This window comes from Triticum aestivum, chromosome 6D (assembly GCF_018294505.1).
Source record: "Triticum aestivum cultivar Chinese Spring chromosome 6D, IWGSC CS RefSeq v2.1, whole genome shotgun sequence".
Taxonomy (NCBI): Eukaryota; Viridiplantae; Streptophyta; class Magnoliopsida; order Poales; family Poaceae; genus Triticum; species Triticum aestivum.
This window is the reverse complement of record NC_057811.1, coordinates 314,345,514-314,363,875: the sequence shown is the minus strand read 5'-3', so window position 1 is coordinate 314,363,875 and position 18,362 is coordinate 314,345,514. Positions and strand designations below refer to the sequence as shown.

At 49.1% G+C, this 18,362-nt stretch overlaps 1 long non-coding RNA gene across 3 annotated transcripts; it reads left to right on the top strand.

The window, feature by feature from the left end:
• Positions 1-425: 425 nt before the first annotated feature.
• On the top strand, positions 426-2,652 carry LOC123141531 (uncharacterized). Of its 3 annotated transcripts, none has more exons than XR_006470348.1 (4): positions 426-517; positions 855-923; positions 1,636-1,711; positions 2,627-2,652. It is a non-coding gene; the product is annotated as an uncharacterized lncRNA (long non-coding RNA). The 3 variants fall into 3 exon arrangements; XR_006470346.1 differs by lacking the exon at positions 2,627-2,652 and adding an exon at positions 2,368-2,425 and having other exon boundaries at positions 1,636-1,706; XR_006470347.1 differs by lacking the exon at positions 2,627-2,652 and adding an exon at positions 2,368-2,410.
• Positions 2,653-18,362: the final 15,710 nt, after the last annotated feature.

Here is an 18,362-nt window from a genome sequence, read left to right as displayed (position 1 = left end):
TCTACAGTCAACATGCTAATATTATTTGCATCTACATAACGGCTTGCAGAACAGCAGGGGGCGTCTGAGCCTGCAGTCGGAGTAGCAGCTGACGTAGCATTCGCAGAACACCGACGCGGCGTCAGCCACCGGCAGCTGCTGGGCAGACAACAGGACGGCAAGGAGCACACAGACAGCCACAACCTTCACTCTCTCCTTCTTCCCAGTCCCCTCCATTGATAATGGATTCTTCCTCTTGCTTGTGACAACTTTTTTTGGGTCGACGGCCCCTCTTTATACCAAAGGCAAGCTTCTGATGCTGCACACGCTATTGATTCTTGAAGAAGCGTCTGCGATTCTAGGAGAAGCTTTAATTTCTCTCCAGAGATGAGCTTGATTATCTAAGAAGCTTTTCCTTTTGCAGAGATGATCGTACTTATGGAAACTCAGATGCCTTGCACCGCTGCCGGATCAAGGATGGAGTGAACTAAAACACTTTGCTATTACAACTAGCCCTCCCTGTTCCATGAATCGACAGGTAAGTTCTGTCATCTGTTTCTTATCTTTGTATTGCACACATACGTATAGAGAGGAGTGTGTAGTACGCAAATTGTTGTTGGCGCATCTTATATAGATATGTATATGTGCGTGCATCTTATATAGATATAGGCTTGTATGCTCGTTTGCAGGGTCCCATTTCTGATCCATAAGCCTCTATATTAGGCATACTTGTACAATTTTACAACGGTGGCACATGATTATAATTGCTTTTTTGCTCAGTCAAATATATATCAAATAGTATACATGAGGGAATGTTAGTAACTTTTTCTTTGTGCTTGGGATGCTAAACTTGATTGTTTGTTCCTGAGCATTAGGGGAAGAATTGGCAATGCTAAATTGGTGAGAAGAGAGCAAGAGGAAGATGATGAGTTGACATGGAAAAGGTTCAGATTCCTTTACTGCCTGTAGCCCCATTACACCCACAACCCCACCTTTGCCTTTATTATTGTACTAATATGTTGATGGATCTTCTTTCTAATTATAATCAGTTCAAATTTAGGTTGTGAGAACACTGAGTTTTCAAAAATTTAGGTTGTGGGTATACATGTTACTATAATTATATTGTTTCGTCAGATGTGTTTGCTCAAATTATAGAGGGTGGTATGGATCCCTCCTCCCATGGCGTCATCACGAGAGGAGAGGGAGAACGGCCGCACTATGTTGATGTGTAGAAATTCCAGGATTTCTGGACACCGAGTGCTCCCCCAATTGCATGAGATGGGGAGGTGGATGGCATCCCTGTGGATTACCATCTACGAAGAATGGTCTACATGATTTTTTTTCTTCATCATGTGTTTCTGTGTGCAACAAGAATCAGTGATTGCTTATTTGCTGGTTAGCTGGTACAGATGGAGTCTATTTTTATTCTCAGTAGTGAGACTTCAAATAGATACCACGACTATATATTTAGTTAAATTTGGCCGAGTAACATGTGTGTTGCACCTCTGATGGATTACGAAGAGCATAAATGGGGCTGATAGTGTGCTACAAACATGCATGCATCTCAAGGTTGTTTAGATGCAATATGTACCATCCGAATAAAAGAATTCATTGCTCTCTTTGTCTCATGTCAATGCTTGGCTTATGTGGTTGCAGCGACTTGCGATATGTTCAGCGGATCACCATGTCAAGGAATGAGCAGTTAAATAAGAGTCTTTTCGACAAAAGTAAGGTGAGATTTATTTCTGTTCATCTTGGTTGGATTTAAATAAGATGTGGCTACATATAATAATTAATATTCAACTAATGCAATTTCTTTGTGAGTCCTATGCTCACTATGGCAAATGTCCAGGCTGACAAATGAATGGCAAGTTCTTTATGCATATAGAACTATTACATTATATTTTTGCATGCAATTTCAGGCCACTCGATCTATCGTGGAATACATGTTTGTAGCATATTTTGTGATATTCGAAAGAACCATTTTATCTTATATTCACATTACCTTTATGAAAAATATATACAATAGTGTGCCTGCTACTTGATGCAATTTTAATATCTTCCTAAGAATACACAACTCATGTTTTGTACGAGTTATGAGAGAATAGTCCTTGGCAGGGGCCAAGGTTCGGTTTTGTTTTCTCCTGCTATTGATATTCATGTCAAACTGAACAAAATGCTTCATGTTGTGATTTGAACTGGTTTGTCCTAATAATTTTTTCTTATATTTCCATCTTCGGTTGTATCTCGGATTTCTCATCACCTTTCTTTGAACATATAGTGCATTCAAATGGTGTTATTTGCCTATTCAATGCCATGCTTTAGACATCTGTTATGGTAGTGCTTTCACTAAAGTAAGTGATCTAAACGATCTTATATTTGTTGCAGAGGGAGTATTTCATAACTGAACATGTGTTATGTACAATCTGTTACTGACTGGCATTGTGAAAAACGCAGAGGTACTACCTGCACATGTAAATTTAACTCCATATTTGTGTTATCGTGCTACTGTTGTTTAAGCAGTTACACTCTTCCTTTCATTTCTTGGGAAATTAGGAATTAACTGAAGCTTGTATTGTTATATTATTTCATACTATAAGAGAAATTACTCATGTATCACTAAAGCTTGCATTATTAGTGTCATCAGAAAAATGAAGCCTGAGGACGCTATCAACCTTTCCTGTCAAGTATTGGCCACTACTATATGCATTAGCTTCACCTCAGAACATGCCCTTTTTCACTTGGAAAGAGGAAGTAGGAGTTCTCAGTGATGATCATCTACAAGATACCATACATGTTTGTTGATTGACTAACAAAGACAAAGGCCGTACCGTTATTGATGTTTCTATAGCATTGTTTCCAGCTGCTGTAACACCTATTTTTACACTTGCGAGTATGAACTATTTGGCTATACTTTATAGAACTTATGTACCGATGTAGAATGATATATCATGCTTTTATACTTTATGATATACCTTTTCGTTGTAGTATTTTGGAAAGTTGCAATGCTCAACATTTTTATAGACTTCTATCATAATGATCCTCTCCTTGCCAGTTGCCAATGATTTTTTTGGTACCATTGCTCATATGATCTTATCAATGTTGAAGGTACATATGTTTAGAAACACTCTTTTGCATCAGATTATTGACTAATAACGTCATATTGTCTCTCACAAAGTAAAAACTTAAGTGAATGATTCATCTTTACTTTATTTTGATATCCCTTCTGAATGAGCATTACTTGGTTGACCACAACATTTGGACCGGCACCCTCGCGCCAAGGCGCGCTTCCGATCTAGTATCTACTCGCCTCGACCACGTGAGGCGGCCTCCTGTCCCTCCATTTTGGGTCACCCGGCCTCGTAGTAGTGGTCACGTGCCGACATGCTTCGCCTGCCTCGGAGTAGTAGGATACCTGCTGCAAACATTATGGGCACGCACGCGTTGCATCCGCATGGTCCGTATCGTATGCCCACAATGCATCCCTCCGGGTTTTGGCAGTGAGACAGAGAGGGCATCTTGGTAGTTTCTGGTACAGGTGATAGTCGAGTCGTTTTTTCCTCTCGGGAGGCGACTAGAAACCCTAGCCGCAGCCTTCCTCCCGCCCTTCCCTCCGGCGGCTCCCCTTTGCCGACGACGTCGGTCGTCAGTGGTGAAGGGGTCGCCGGATCTACGCGTGGGTTGTGTAGTTTTGTGTTAGACCTTACTAGTAGCTTACATTTTTGGGTCATTCATCGTCTTGCTTTCGACGGTGCAGATAGTGGCGCTGAATAAAGCTTAAAATCATTTTTCAACGAGGCTCAATGGTTAGGCATGCTGGTGTGCAACCCAACCACCCTGGTTTAATTCCTAGAATTGATAGGTGACGCACAAGGGTTTTACTCCATTTACTGAGGATCAATCTCGGTGTGTGATGGAACCACTCACCAAGAGAAAATTTTGGTGCTCATTTTAAAAATTCATCGAGGACCATGCTTATCTTGGTACTCATACTAAAAAGGATGTGTGACTTCCAAATAAAACTAGTAACACAGATTCTGCATTGCCCTGTGGGTACCTTCTCGTGCAAGTACTGGGCTTGCCGCTTACTATACGAAAGCAGACTGCGGCACAACTATCGGGTCTCGTGGACCAACTGGTTGTGTGTCTGCCACGTTCGAAGGCTGCGAACATGCCGAAGAGTGGAAGGATGGTGCTTGTCCAATCTGTGCTCTCGGCCATCCCAATTCACATGATGATGGCGTTGAATATCCCTCACAAAACGATTAAGGCCATCGTGAAAATCTGCCGAGGATTCTTATGGTGCGCAAGAGCGGAGGCGAATGGAGGCTAGTGCTCCGTTGCTTGGGAGAAAGTATGCACACCGAGGTGGGTGGGTGGACTAGGTATCCCGAATCTCAAGTGGCTCAATGTGGAATGCAAGCAAGGTGGCCATGGTTGAAGAGAGTGGACTCATCAAAACCTTGGGTGGAGTTTGAAATCTTGGTACCGGAGGAATCTATGCAGATATTAAAGGCTGCTGCCTAGACTACGATTGGCAAGGGACATAATACGTTATTCTGGGAAGATAGGTATCTCCATGGCCGCCGTGTGGAGGAGATTGTGCCCGTCGTTTATGCCCAGATCTCGCCAGCTATTAGAAGTACACGCACGGTATGCCAAGGGTTATTGAACGGAGCATGGGCCTTGGACGTTGGGACGGACATATCAGATCACGTGCTGAGCGATTATCTCACGCTATGGGAGCACGCGGCGCAGGTCCAGTTTGTACCTGAGACAGACGACTCTCTCGGGTGGGCTTGGGAAAAGGATGGATGGCACTCAACAAGATCGGCTTACGCATCACGTTTCTGGGGAAGGGAGGTTGCGCCCGCTGCCAGCTTCACGTGGAAATCCAAGGCCCCGCTCAGATGCCGGTTTTTTGCGTGGCTCGCGTTCCAGGACAGATGTTGGACCTCTGGTAGACTCGGGCGACGGGGACTAGAGACTGATACGTCTCCAACGTATCTATAATTTTTGATTGTTCCATGCTGTTATATTATCATTCTTGGATGTTTTACATTCATTTTATAACAACTTTATATCATTTTTTGGACTGACCTATTGACATAGGGCCCAGTGCCAGTTGCTGTTTTTTGCTTGTTTTTACTTAGCAGAATATTAGTACCAAACGAAGTCCAAATGTCACAACAAAATTTGGAGATTTTTTTGGATCAGATGACAACTTGGGAGCCAAGGAAGCATCAGAGGGGAGGCCCGTGGGACCCACAACCCACTAGGGCGTGCCAGAGGCCACTAGCGCACCCAGGTTGGTGGTGGGGCCCACGGGAGTCCTTTCCACCGCCTCTCAGCTCTATAAATTCCCAAATATTCTAGAAACCCTAGGGGAGTCGACGAAACACAATTCCAACCGCCGCAATTTCCAGAACCACGAGATCCAATCTAGAGCCCTATTCCAGCACCTTGCCGGAGGGGAACACAATCACAGAGGGGTTCATCATCCTCATTGGTGCTCCTCCGATGATGCATGAGTAGTTTACCAAAGACCTATGGGTCCGTAGGCAGTAGCAGATGGGTTCTTCTCTCTTTTTGATTCTCAATACAATGTTCTCCTCAATGTTCTTGGAGATCTATTTGATGTAATGACTTTTTGCGGCGTGTTTGTTGGGATCTGATGAATTGCGAGTTTATGATCAGATCTATCTATGAATATTATTTGAGTCTTCTTTGATCTCTTATATGCATTATTATTATAGCCTTGTATTTCTTCTCCTAAACTCTGGTTTCGTTAGGACAACTAGATTTGTTGAGGATATAGACCTTAGAGTCACCCGTCAGGAGGGGCCGGGTTACTCATAATGGTCATCGCCAGAAGCCTGGCGGCAAGCTTGAAGACGGTGGGCCGAAGATGGGCTTAAGACCCGGATATGGCTTAAAGCCCGTAGTTACAAATATCATTATGGTAGAGCTTGTAGTGTAAGGCAAGAATAGTTGAGAGTCCGAGCCGGACACTTTTATGAGCCGGCCGGAACTCTGAGAGCTGCTGGGCGTTAGCCTCCCTATATAAAGGGACGACCCGGCAGTGGTTTAGGGGCAAGAAAGATCTCATCGAGAGCCAGGCATAGCAGTTAAGCTCCCTGGTCATCGAAACCCTAATCAATACCACCTCAACTGGACGTAGGCTTTTACCTTCACCGTAAGGGGCCGAACCAGTATAAACCCTCGTGTTCCTTGTCCCGTTAACCCCTTCAAGCTTCCTAGCGGCGATGGCTCCACGACTAAGTCCTAGCTTGAGGACATCTGCCGTGACAATTCCACGACAGTTGGCGCCCACCGTGGGGCCAGCGCACGGTGGATTTGAGTTCTTGAAGGGCAGCTTCGAAGGGCTCAAGGGATACGCTGTGGGCCGGATGACCAAGAGTCATCGCGGCAAGCTCTACATCGACGATGCAAGTTGGGGCCCCGACGCCGCCTCAATCGAGTACGGGTACCGGATCCCCTTCGGCGGAATTCATGTTTTCATTGGCAAGATTGGTGAGCCGGGCCCTGAGCCGGATCTCTGCGCCGATCTCATCGAGACGGCTCAGCGTGCACGACCCGCTCGGGCCCTGCCTGCCTTCAAGCATGCTTTTGTGGGATGTATCCATGGAGGGCTCTCTGATAGATCTGGATCTGGTGACGAGACGGCCGCCGGCTCTGACGGCGAGTCGTCCACCGATGAGTCAAACTCGCTGTATCAACTTCAAGATGGCAGGCTCATGGGTTGTTCCGATGGTGACAGTATTCCGGACCCGTTTGAGCCGCCAAGCCGGGTTGGAATCTTCATGGCCGGTGCGCAGCCTGTTCAGAACCTTGCTGCTGGAACGGGAAACCCGGTGCCCTCACCGGCTCAGGTGCTGATGGATCTCACGAACAAGATGACGGCCCTGTTGACCGCCGCGGTTGACCCGGCGGATCAAGCTCAGCATGATGCGGAGGTGGCGCAGTTAAAATTAGATCTAGTGAAAGCTAAGGAGGATCTGGCAGCGGAAGGGATCAGGATGGCTGCGGAGAGGGCGGCTCTCGACGCCCAAACCCAGTTGATTTAGGCGCAGTCCTTCCAGCTCACGATGGATCAAAACGCGTCCAATGAGGCCATGAGAAGGAGGCATCAAAAGGCCCAATCTCGACTCCCTCCGGTTTACGATCCATGAAACCTCTTCAACACGCCAGGTGCAGGGTCTAGTAACCCGCCAGGGATCATAGTGCCCGGGTCTGGGACCCCTATTCAGCCACAAGTGATGGGGCCTCCCCAGGTGCACCCTGCCCCGCCTCAGTACGTGCCAATACCACCGGGTCATTATGCTAACCCGCTGGAGAACATGGTCGCCGCGGCAGCACGGCTGGCGGCTCTCCCAATTGACGGCGACTCTCCGACGGCTATTGAAACCCGCCGGGTCAGGGAACTCCTTCAGACAGCACTGGCGCAGCAAGAGGCATACTCCTACAGCCGGGACAGGATCCACTCGACCCCTCGTCCAGGCCGGAGCCCGAGTTACAGCAGACACATGGTCTCAGCGACCGGTTCAAGTAACGTCCGACGCCATGACCCGCCCCCTGGCCATGGCCCGGCTCATAACGGAGCCTTTCACGCAGCAGAACAAGACAGAGCGCGGCAAGAGGCGGAACAGGTGCCTCAGTTGACGGCTTACCAGACTCCCCCGGCTTATCCGATGACTTCCGTCGACGTGGGTATCCCTACCAGGACTGGAGGTGTCCCTTGTTTAGTGCCAGCTCTCCGCAATGAGCGTCTACCCAAGGACTTCAAAGGCCCTAGGAAGGTGCCTAATTACACGGCTGACTTACAACCTGCAGCCTGGATCGAGAGTTATGAGATGGCCATGGAACTACTGGAAGTCAGTGAAGCGGCAATGGCCAAGTACTTCACCATGATGTTAGATGGGACTGCCCGCACTTGGTTGAAAGGGCTACCACGGAATTCCATCGGGTCTTGGGGTGAGCTGAAAGCCTGGTTCATCCAAAACTTCAAGGATACCTGTAGGCAGTCTATGTCAATTGTGGATTTGACTAACTGTAAGCAGCAGGAGGGTGAGTCTACGACACATTGGGTTCGCCGGGTCAAGGAGATAATACATTCCTCTGATAAGATGGATGCCGGCTCTGCAGTCTTAATGTTGGAACAGAATTGTCGTTTCGTGCCCCTGAAGATGAAACTCGGGCGGCTTAAGCGCGACTGCAATGATATGGGTACACTGATGGCGGCTCTCGTCAAGTACGCCGATTCTGATGGTACCAAGGACCCCGCTTCAGATGATGAAAGGACAGGGAAGGGAAAGAAGAACGACAATGGCAAGGGTCATCAGCATAACCCGGGGAACCAAGGAGGTGGCAAGCGCAAGGCCGACGGCAGCCTAGAGTTCGTAGCCAATGCCAGCTCACAGGGCAATAACCAGCGACGCAAGGGGAGGCCCCCTCCCCGAGCCGGCGGGTCAGGCCCGACGCTGGAGCAACTGTTGAATGAGCCTTGTCCAAGGCATGGCTCTAGAGAGAAAACAGCTACTCATCTATGGAAGGATTGTGCAATCATGAAGGCCTTTAAGAATTCCAACGCCTTTGACGGCAACAATGGCCCGGGCGGTGGCTCAGGCGCCGGCGGCTTTCATGGCCCGTGCGGCGGTTCAAATGCTAATCCTCAGAACGGTCAAGGGGGCTTTAATCAGCAGTCTGGCCAGGGTCATCAACAGCAGCAGGGGGGTTATCAGACCAATCCAAAGCAGCTCAGCGGTGGACAGTATCATGTATTCACCACTAGTCTGTGTAAGCGAGATCAGAAGCTTCATAAGAGGGCTGTGAATGCTGTTGAGCCGGCGGTTCCACGCTATTTACGATGGTCTGAGCAGCCTATAGTGTGGAGTAGGGAGGATCACCCTCCCCGGGTGGATAATCCGGGTCACTTGGCCTTGGTGGTGGCTCCTCAGGTGGGAGGATATAAGTTCACTAAAGTGCTCATGGATGGAGGCAGCAGCATCAACATCCTCTATTATGAGACTTTCCGTCGTATGGGGTTGATTGATAAGAACCTCAACCAGTCAAACACTATTTTCCACGGTGTGGTACCTGGTAAGTCGGCTTACCCAGTCGGCAAGATCGAGTTGGAAGTGGCCTTTGGAGACGAGCACAACTACAGGGTGGAAAAATTGACCTTTGAGGTGGTCAAGATAAGAAGTCCGTACCATGCCATATTTGGGCGGCCGGCTTACGCCAAGTTCATGGCACGGCCGTGTTACGTGTATTTACAGCTCAAGATGCCGGGTCATAATGGGACCATTACGGTTCACGGCAGCCGGAAAGTAGCCTTGGAGTGTGAGGAAGGCGATGCGGCTTATGCAGAATCTGTTTGCGCAACGGAAGAGTTGAAGTTTTACAAGGACAATGTTGACCCAACAGATATGACCTCTCTGAAAAAGCCGACTACGGAGCATGAGCCGGCAATGAAATTTAAGTCGGCTGATGAGACTAAACTTGTTGATTTCGTTCCAGGTGATTCATCTCGGCAGTTTAGCATCAGTGCCAATCTGGATCCAAAATAGGAAAGCGCGCTCATCGAGTTCATCCGTGAGAATAGGGACATTTTTGCATGGAAGCCTTCTGACATGCCAGGTGTACCTAGAGAACTCGCTGAGCACACTCTCAATGTTGATCCGAAATTTAAGCCGGTCAGGCAATTCCTTCGGCGGTTTAATGAAGAGAGGCGGAAGGCTATTGGTGAAGAGGTGGCCCGGCTCTTGGCGGCCGGGTTTATTGTTGAAGTCTTTCACCCAGAGTGGTTAGCTAACCCGGTGCTCGTACTCAAGAAGAACGGCACCTGGCGGATGTGTGTGGATTACACGGACTTGAACAAGGCGTGTCCGGCTGATCCTTTTGCCCTTCCCCGTATTGATCAAATTATTGATGCTACGGCGGGTTGTGAGCACCTAAGTTTCTTGGATGCTTATTCTGGATATCATCAGATTAAAATGGCAGTTAAGGACTAGGAGAAGACGGCGTTCATCACTCCCTTTGGAGCCTTCTGCTATGTGTCTATGCCCTTTGGACTCAAGAGTGCACAGGCGACTTATCAGCGTTGCGTGCAGAACTGTCTTCATAATCAGATTGGGCGCAATGTTCATGCTTATGTGGATGATATTGTGGTTAAATCCAGGAAGGAGGAAACCTTGATAGATGATCCGAGGGAAACCTTTGATAATCTCCGGGTCTACAAGATGATGCTTAACCCGGCCAAATGTGTTTTTGGTGTTCCTGCAGGCAAGCTCTTGGGTTTCTTGGTTTCTAACAGAGGCATTGAAGCTAACCCGGAGAAGATCAAGGCCATCACCTCCCTGGCTAAGCCGGCGTGTATAAACGACGTCCAGCGCTTGGCGGGTCGTATCGCTGCTTTAAGCCGGTTCATAAGCCGTTTGGGTGAGAAGGCCAAGCCGTTGTATCAGTTGATGAAGAAAACTGATGACTTTATCTGGAACGATGCAGCTAATACTGCTTTTGAGGATTTGAAGAGACAGCTGGCCGAGCCCCCAGTCCTTGCTGCTCCGGTTGACAAGGAGCCTTTATTGCTGTATGTGGCTGCTAACACACGAGCCGTCAGTGTGGCCGTGGTGGTGGAGCGCAAGGAAGAGGGTAAGGAGCATCCGGTTCAGCGGCCGGTTTATTATGTCAGCGAAGTACTCATTGAGTCCAAGCAGCGGTATCCGCATTGGCAGAATCTTGTTTATGGTGTGTTCATGGCAAGCCGGAAGCTTAAGCATTATTTCCAGGGTCACCCCATCACTGTGGTCAGTTCTGCCCCCCTTGGAGATATCATTCAAAACAGAGAGGCCACAGGGAGAGTGGCTAAGTGGGCTATAGAGCTCGGACCTCATGGTCCGAAATACGTGCCACGCATTGCTGTTAAATCTCAGGCCTTGGTGGATTTCATCAATGATTGGACAGAGCTACAAGTGCCCGAGCAAAAGCCGGATAACACATATTGGACTATTCACTTTGATGGGTCCAGGCAGTTGGAGGGCTCGGGGGCTGGAGTCGTATTGGCTTCCCCTAAGGGTGATAAGTTCCATTATGTGCTACAATTGATGTTTCCTTGTACCAACAACGCAGCTGAGTACGAGGCCTTGCTCCACGGTCTTCGGATGGCTAAGGAGATGAGCTTGAGCCGGGTAAGGTGCTTCGGCGACTCAGACTTGGTGGCTCAACAAGTATCAGGAAAGTGGGACTCCAAGGACCCTCTCATGGCAGCTTATCGCCGCGAAGTTGATGCCATTGCTGGGCACTTTCAGGGTTACCAAGTAGAGCACATCGATCGCAGGAAGAACGAGGCGGCTGATGCTTTAAGCCGGCTGGGCTCTCAGCGAAAACCGGTGCCGCCTAATACTTTCCTGGACGTCCTGTATAACCCTTCTGTTAAGTTGCCTACAGAGGAAGACTTGGCTGTCCCTGACCTGGAGGCACGACTGGTGGCGGCTCTCCACATCATACCGGACTGGACACTACCCTATCTGGCTTACATGACCCGGGGAGATTTGCCCGAGGATGAAACTTTGGCCAGAGAAATAACCCGGCGGTCTAAGTCAATGATTGTTATCAATGGTGAGTTGCATCGCTGCAGTGTTACGGGAGCGTTCCAGCGTTGTGTCTCCCCTGAGGAAGGTCAAGAGATCTTGCGTGAGATTCATGAAGGGGATTGTGGCCATCACGCCGGCTCAAAGTCTCTTGTGGCCAAGGCTTTTCGTCATGGTTTTTATTGGCTGACGGCTCATGCTGATGCGGAGGACTTGGTCAGTAAATGTGATGGTTGCCAAAGGTTCTCACGACGGGCTCATGTGCCGGCTCAGGAGCTGAGGATGATCCCAATTACTTGGCCCTTTGCGGTCTGGGGGCTTGATATGGTTGGGCCTTTTAAAAGGTCCAAGGATAAGAAGACCCACCTCTTGGTGGCAGTTGACAAATTTACCAAGTGGGTTGAAGCGGAGCCAGTTAGCAAGTGTGATGCATCCACGACAGTTCAGTTTATGAAAAAGGTGATCTTTTGCTTTGTCTTTCCACACAGCATTATAACTGACAATGGTACCAATCTATCCAAAGGCGCCATGGAGGAGTTTTGTCAACGAGAGCATATTCGACTTGATGTTTCATCAGTGGCTCATCCTCAATCCAATGGTCAAGCTGAGAGAGCTAATCAGGAGATTCTGAAGGGCATCAAGCCCCGGCTTTTGGTCCCTTTGCAACGGACGCCGGGTTGTTGGGTGGAGGAGTTGCCCTCCGTGTTATGGAGCATCAACACTACTCCTAACAGGTCTACAGGTTTCACGCCTTTCTTCATGGTTTATGGGGCAGAAGCAGTCCTCCCCAGTGACATCCGTCATGACTCGCCTCGAGTGGCGGCCTATGTTGAGGCGGATAATGAACAGGCGCACCAAGATGCTCTTGACTTGTTGGACGAACAGCGTGATGTGGCAGCAGCTCGCTCAGCGATTTACCAACAAGACCTGCGCCGTTATCATAGTCGCCGGGTTAAATCCCGGGTCTTCCAGGAAGGCGATCTGGTGCTCCGGCTCATCCAAGACCATACAGATGCGCACAAGCTATCCCCGCCTTGGGAAGGGCCCTTTGTGGTCAGCAAGAATTTGCACAACGGGTCATATTACCTCATTGACATTCGGGAGCACAAAGATTCACGTAAGTCAGAGGAAGAGACCCGTCGGCCGTGGAATATAGCTCAGCTTCGGCCTTACTACACTTGAGCCACGGGCTCTCATAATGTACATATTTCTCTAAGCCATGTATATATTATGATAAGCAATAAAGCAGGACCTCTGTCCTTTTTTCTCCTCCAAATGTGCACGTGTTGTTTTCATTGCAAGATCACATGATAACTTGAAGGAGGATCCGGCTTATGATCGTATTCGAATCTAGCCGTAGGCAATAAGGTCACTTGGGGGCTTCCTGTTCAAACATAGGTCGTATTCGAACCAAAGAGAACATAGCTGTCGATACCCATGTGATTGGCAAAGTGCCGAGCTCATTGGGGAGTTTTTCTTTGATCATATTTGAATCATAGTTTAACCCCTTTGGGAACCGACGTGGATCGTATTCGAATCAGCGTCGTTAAACAACTCCTAAGGTCATTTGGGGGCTTCCTGTTCAAACATGGGTCGTATTCGAACCAAAGAGAACATAGCTGTCGGTACCCTCTTGATTGGCATCGCCACACCCACTGGGGGCTGGTCGCATTCGAATCCTAGCATAAACCCTTTGGGACGGGTTTCTGGTCATATTTGAACCGGAAAGCCCCTAAGTTCTTCGGATTTATAGTAAGTTCTTCTGATTATTTTAGGTGTGCACGGCGGGTCTCACTTTGCCGGCTTAACTTTGATTTATAGTACTAGTCGAATATAATCGATGTTATTAAGACTGGTAAACCGGAATTGAGGTACCAACCTTATTACCCGGGTTATCTAAGCCGGAAGTGTGCTTGCAGGCTGATAAGTGTGTTATTACGGCTATATTAAGGACATAATTGAGGACCAGTCTTTTTTGACTCATATTCCGGGTTATATATCTAAAGCTATGATTCTCAGTGCGGTAAGCCGCCTAGAGACTTGTGATTTGTCCTTCTATGCAGGATAGTTAAAGGCAACTATTTGAGCTTAAGGAAAATGAATGATCGATTATGACCCGGAGACATATAAGGAAGCAACTTTCATAAGAATTCAGCATTCAACATGTGCACGATGGCACGACACAGTTAAAGTGTTGATCCTATTCTATTACAAGATTCATTGAGTCCAAAAGGGTGGAGCATTGTTTCACATAAACCGTCTATGGAGTTACGACGCTTGCTGGGTTGAAGTCTCCGGCTCATCCCTCTCCTCTCCTCCGGCTGTTCCCAAGACCTGGAAAGTTGACGACTTCCAGTCAATGCCGCTCAGAGCTTCAAATTGAGCTTCCTCGTCAATTAACCCGGCCAGGTCAATCTCCGGGGCGAAGGTGTGCTTACGAGCTGGCGGGACTAAGCTGATGGCTTCATAGCGCGGAGTGGGGATCCTCTGATTCTCTGCATCATAACCCGACTGGTACTTAGTCAGATCTGTATCATTGCCAATCAGAGTGGCCACCGGGCGTACGATCTTCACGCAGGCTGCGAAGTCCTTTTGGTTGAAGGCGGTGCCGTCTTCCTTCAAACTGGGGTAGCCCAGAGCGATGTCCGCCGGGTCTAGTTCTGGAAGGAACGCCTTGGCCCGGCTTAGAGCAGCTATGGCTCCGGCTCTTGCAGAGGCCCGTCGCAACTCTTGGATAAGTTGAGGAAGAACGGCGAGCCGGCGAAGAACTTCCGCCAGGTGAGTCGGCACCTCATTGGATAGGGCCACCACAGCCAAAGCACGCTGTGACCCGGTGTAGAGTTGCTCCACCAGGGTATACACGGCCTTCAACTTGGTTACCACACTTTGGTTGAGGTTGGCGCTTCTGGGACCTGTTTAACAGAATAAGATAAGCCGCCGACAAGGATGAGTTATGAGATATAAAGATTATAAAACTTGATGAAAGCTGGTGAAATGACTTACCGAAGATTGCGGCAACCATCTGGGACACTTGGCGCTTTAAGCCGGAGAATTCGGCGGTGTTCTCTGACAGAGCCTTCTCCGCCTGTTCGGCCCGGTTCACCAGAGTAGCCTTCTCTTCGGCCCAGGCTCTCCGTTCAGCGTCAAAGTCCGTCTTCAGCTTTTCTTGCGCAACAATACTGGACACAAATTTGGCATTGGCCTTCCGGGTCTCAGTTTCTTGCGTCTTCAGACGGGTCTTGAGATCGGAGATGTCAGCTTCAAACTTCTTGCCAGCAGCCTGCATAATTTCCGGGTTATAGCATGAACAGTTACTATGCAAATTTAAAGTCCCAAGCGTTTTCCAAGCCAAGACACTTGGCACTTGGGGGCTAATGCATATCGAACGTTCCTATCTACAAATTACCGGTTCATGGAAGTAAGCCGGAACTTAAGTCTACAACATATTCAATCATAAGTCGTCGACTTGGGGGCTAGCATGGTAAAGGTAACTATGCAGTAAGTAAGAAGACAGAAGAGTGATACCTCCGACTTCTGCTGAATCTGGTTCACCATGGCAATCTCTAGGTCCCGGCTCTTGTGCACCTGGCTGATATAGCCGGAGATGATCTCTCCGATGCTCAGATTGGCATAGTCGGTGAGGTCCAGATTGGCCCGGTGGCGCCCTAACAACTCCTCCTTAGCGGAGCACTTGGCCAGCGCAGTAGGTCTCCCCGGCTCAACAAATTCCGTCCGGGTGATTACCACATCCGGGTCATCTGCTGGTTGAGCCGAGCTGGAGGCCTCCGGGTTAGCAGAAGTTTCTGCAATTGGCTTGTCAGTTGGAGCAGTGGCTTCAGGAGCAGGGGCAGCTGGCGGGTCTTGAGCAGCTACCTCCGGTTCAGGCAAGTCCTGCTCTTCGACCGGCTTGTTCTTCTTTGCCCTTTTGCTGAGTTTTGCCTGGGCACTGAAAAGACAAAAAGGTTAAGCACAAAAGTGTAAATAAAGATAAGTACAACATGAGAAGATCATCGTTACCCGGGCACGGTCTTGAAAGCCGGCAGGTTCGACTGCATAGAGTCGCCAGAAGAGGGGGAAGTTTCCTGATAATTTGAGTCAAAAGAATTGAGCGGTTGACGTATAACACCCGCCAAAGGATGAAAAGGGTACAAGTTGGAGATAACCTCATTTCGGCGTTTCCTCGATGCGTCAGGTAACCCGGAGGAGAGGTCAGCGTCCTTGTTGGTCCGGGTGTGACGCCGGCTCTCATGAACCTGTCGCTTCAAAATAAATTGAGGATCTTGATAAGCTAAAGGATGTGAAAAGCTTACTTTCCGGGTTACCCTTCGGATTTTCAGCCTTGGCAAGGGCTCCGAGTCGGAGGAAAGTATCATTACCTCTTCAACCACCGGGTTACTTGCTCCGGTGTCGTCCTATTGATGAACAAGTATTGACAAGGTGGACAGAAATAAACAACAAATACAACAAGAGCTTACAGGCTCAGGGGTTACCTCTGACTCGGAGCTGTCGCTTAGTTGCATCAGCTCTGGAGCAGTAGGCCTACTTGCCTTCTTGCGAGGGGCGGCTCTCTTGGCGGCTTTCTTAGCCTTCCTGGCCTTCTTGGCCGCCTCATGGTCATATTTGACCTTCCAGAATTAGTCATCAGCCTGAAAAATACAATGATGATTTCTTAAAGATTCAGATGAAGGTTATCTACAGAAGAAGATAAGATGTTCAGGTCAGCGGCTTACTGCTGGGGCTGGGTTGGTCTTGCAGAAGGGGGCTAACCCGGTCCTCCCGCAGTCTGCCAAGCTCTCGTTCAAGAGAGCCTTGGTCATGTCCTCGGCAACGTCTTCAGGGAGGTCGTTGCGGCTGTGTCGCAGGGGGTCATCTTTCCGGCCTGTGTATTCACACATTAAGCCGGGGCGGCGGCTTAGGGGGATCACCCGCCACGAGATCCAGACCCGGACCAGATCAATTCCGTTGAGACCATTGCCCAGGAGAGCCTTGATCTTGTTGATGGTGGGGAGGAGAGGTTGGCGTTCCGCCTGAGTTAACTTGTCAGACAGAGGGTGAGTCGGTTCCAGTCGAGAAGGGCGGAAGCCGGGCAGCGGGCTCTCGTCAGCCGGCGACGTGTCTTGGCAATAGAACCACGTCTGGTTCCAGTCCTTTGGGTGGCTTGGCGGCTCGGCGTAAGGGAAAAGGCAGTCTCTCCATCGCTGGATGGAGATGCCACCAAGTTCCAAGCTTGGCCCGTTGGCGCACTCGTTCTGACGGTTCAGGTAGAAGAGCTCTCTGAAGAGCAGCAGGCTGGGTTCTTCTCCAAGGTAGACCTCACAGAACACTTGGAAATTGCATATATTTGACACCGAGTTGGGTCCTATTTCTTGAGGCCGCAGGTCAAAGAAATTCAGCACATCTCTGAAGAACTTTGAGCCGGGCGGTGCGAAGCCCCGGCTCATATGATCCGCAAAAACTACCACTTCCCCGTCCCTCGGCTGTGGTCTCTCCTCTGATGGGTCGGGGGCACGATAGGACATGACGTCCTTTTTGGGCAGGTAACCTGACTTCATGAAATCCGTTAAGGTCTCGTCGGTGACGTTGGACCTCATCCAATTGCAAGTGATGGGTGCTTTAGGAGCTTTGGGAGGCATGGTGAAAGTCGGAAGCCTATGATAAAAGGAAACATGCCCGGTTTAATTATAAGCCGGAGGAAATTTACAGTTCAGTGTTAAAGTGGCGGCTTATGGAGGGGCCTAATGACATATATCTAATTGCATTGGGTTATCTAAGCCGCTGGAGGTATTAAGAAGTAATTCGATTGTCTACGACCTTGTCACAGATAAGCCGGAAAATTTTATGGCGCATGGCCTCCTTTGAGCCGGAAGGTCCTACGGCGCGTGGTTTCTTTGAGCCGGAAATGTAAGCCGCCATAGCTCAGCAGAAGCAGTTTTTTACTAAGTATGGTGAAAACAAGTTTCATAGATCGCAGTGAAAATTTCGGATCAAAATGGTCGACTAAAGGGAAAAATTTCTAGACCTAAAGCAGACGCAGGAGAAGTTCGCAGGCTCAAACAGGGACTCTATGCAGTAAAAAGAGATCTATTTGCATTTGAAATGGGTGCCAAACAGCTACCGCACCACAGCAGGTCTATACAGGTCTAAGATCAAGAAGGGCAGTAAAAATGAAAACTACCAAGAGCTCGTGGGCGACGGCGAAGAACACGAACGAACAGGACGAACCCTACTGCAGATCTGTTCTACGGGGTGGCCAGGACTTACAGGTGCTGGTGAGTCACGGAGGTCGCCGCTGTTTTCTCTGGACACAACAGGTTGATGCAGCGGCCGGAGTTGGTGAGGAGGAGGAGACCCGCGGCGGCGACAGCAACAGAGCTCGAGCGGAGGAACAGTGGCGCGAGGAGGAAGACGAGTGGCTGAAGGCCCGTCAGGCCGGGCTATTTATAAGGGCGAGCTCATAAGTGGGCGCGAGAAACGAGGAGGCCACGACGCGGTTATCTCGCCTGAGAGGCGCCTCGATTTTCGGGATGGCAGTAAAAGATAAGATCCGTTGCGGATCTGGTGGAGTAAAAAATGGACTTAATGGAAGATGACGTCACGGCGGATTACCCGAAGTCCAGAGGATGACGTCACGCCGGGTTATGGCCTTCACACAACTGTAAGCCGGAGATTTTCTGTCGAAAGAGTTGAAGATTGACATGAGCCGGCTCAAATCAATCTGGGGCCTAATGTTGAGGATATAGACCTTAGAGTCACCCGTCAGGAGGGGCCGGG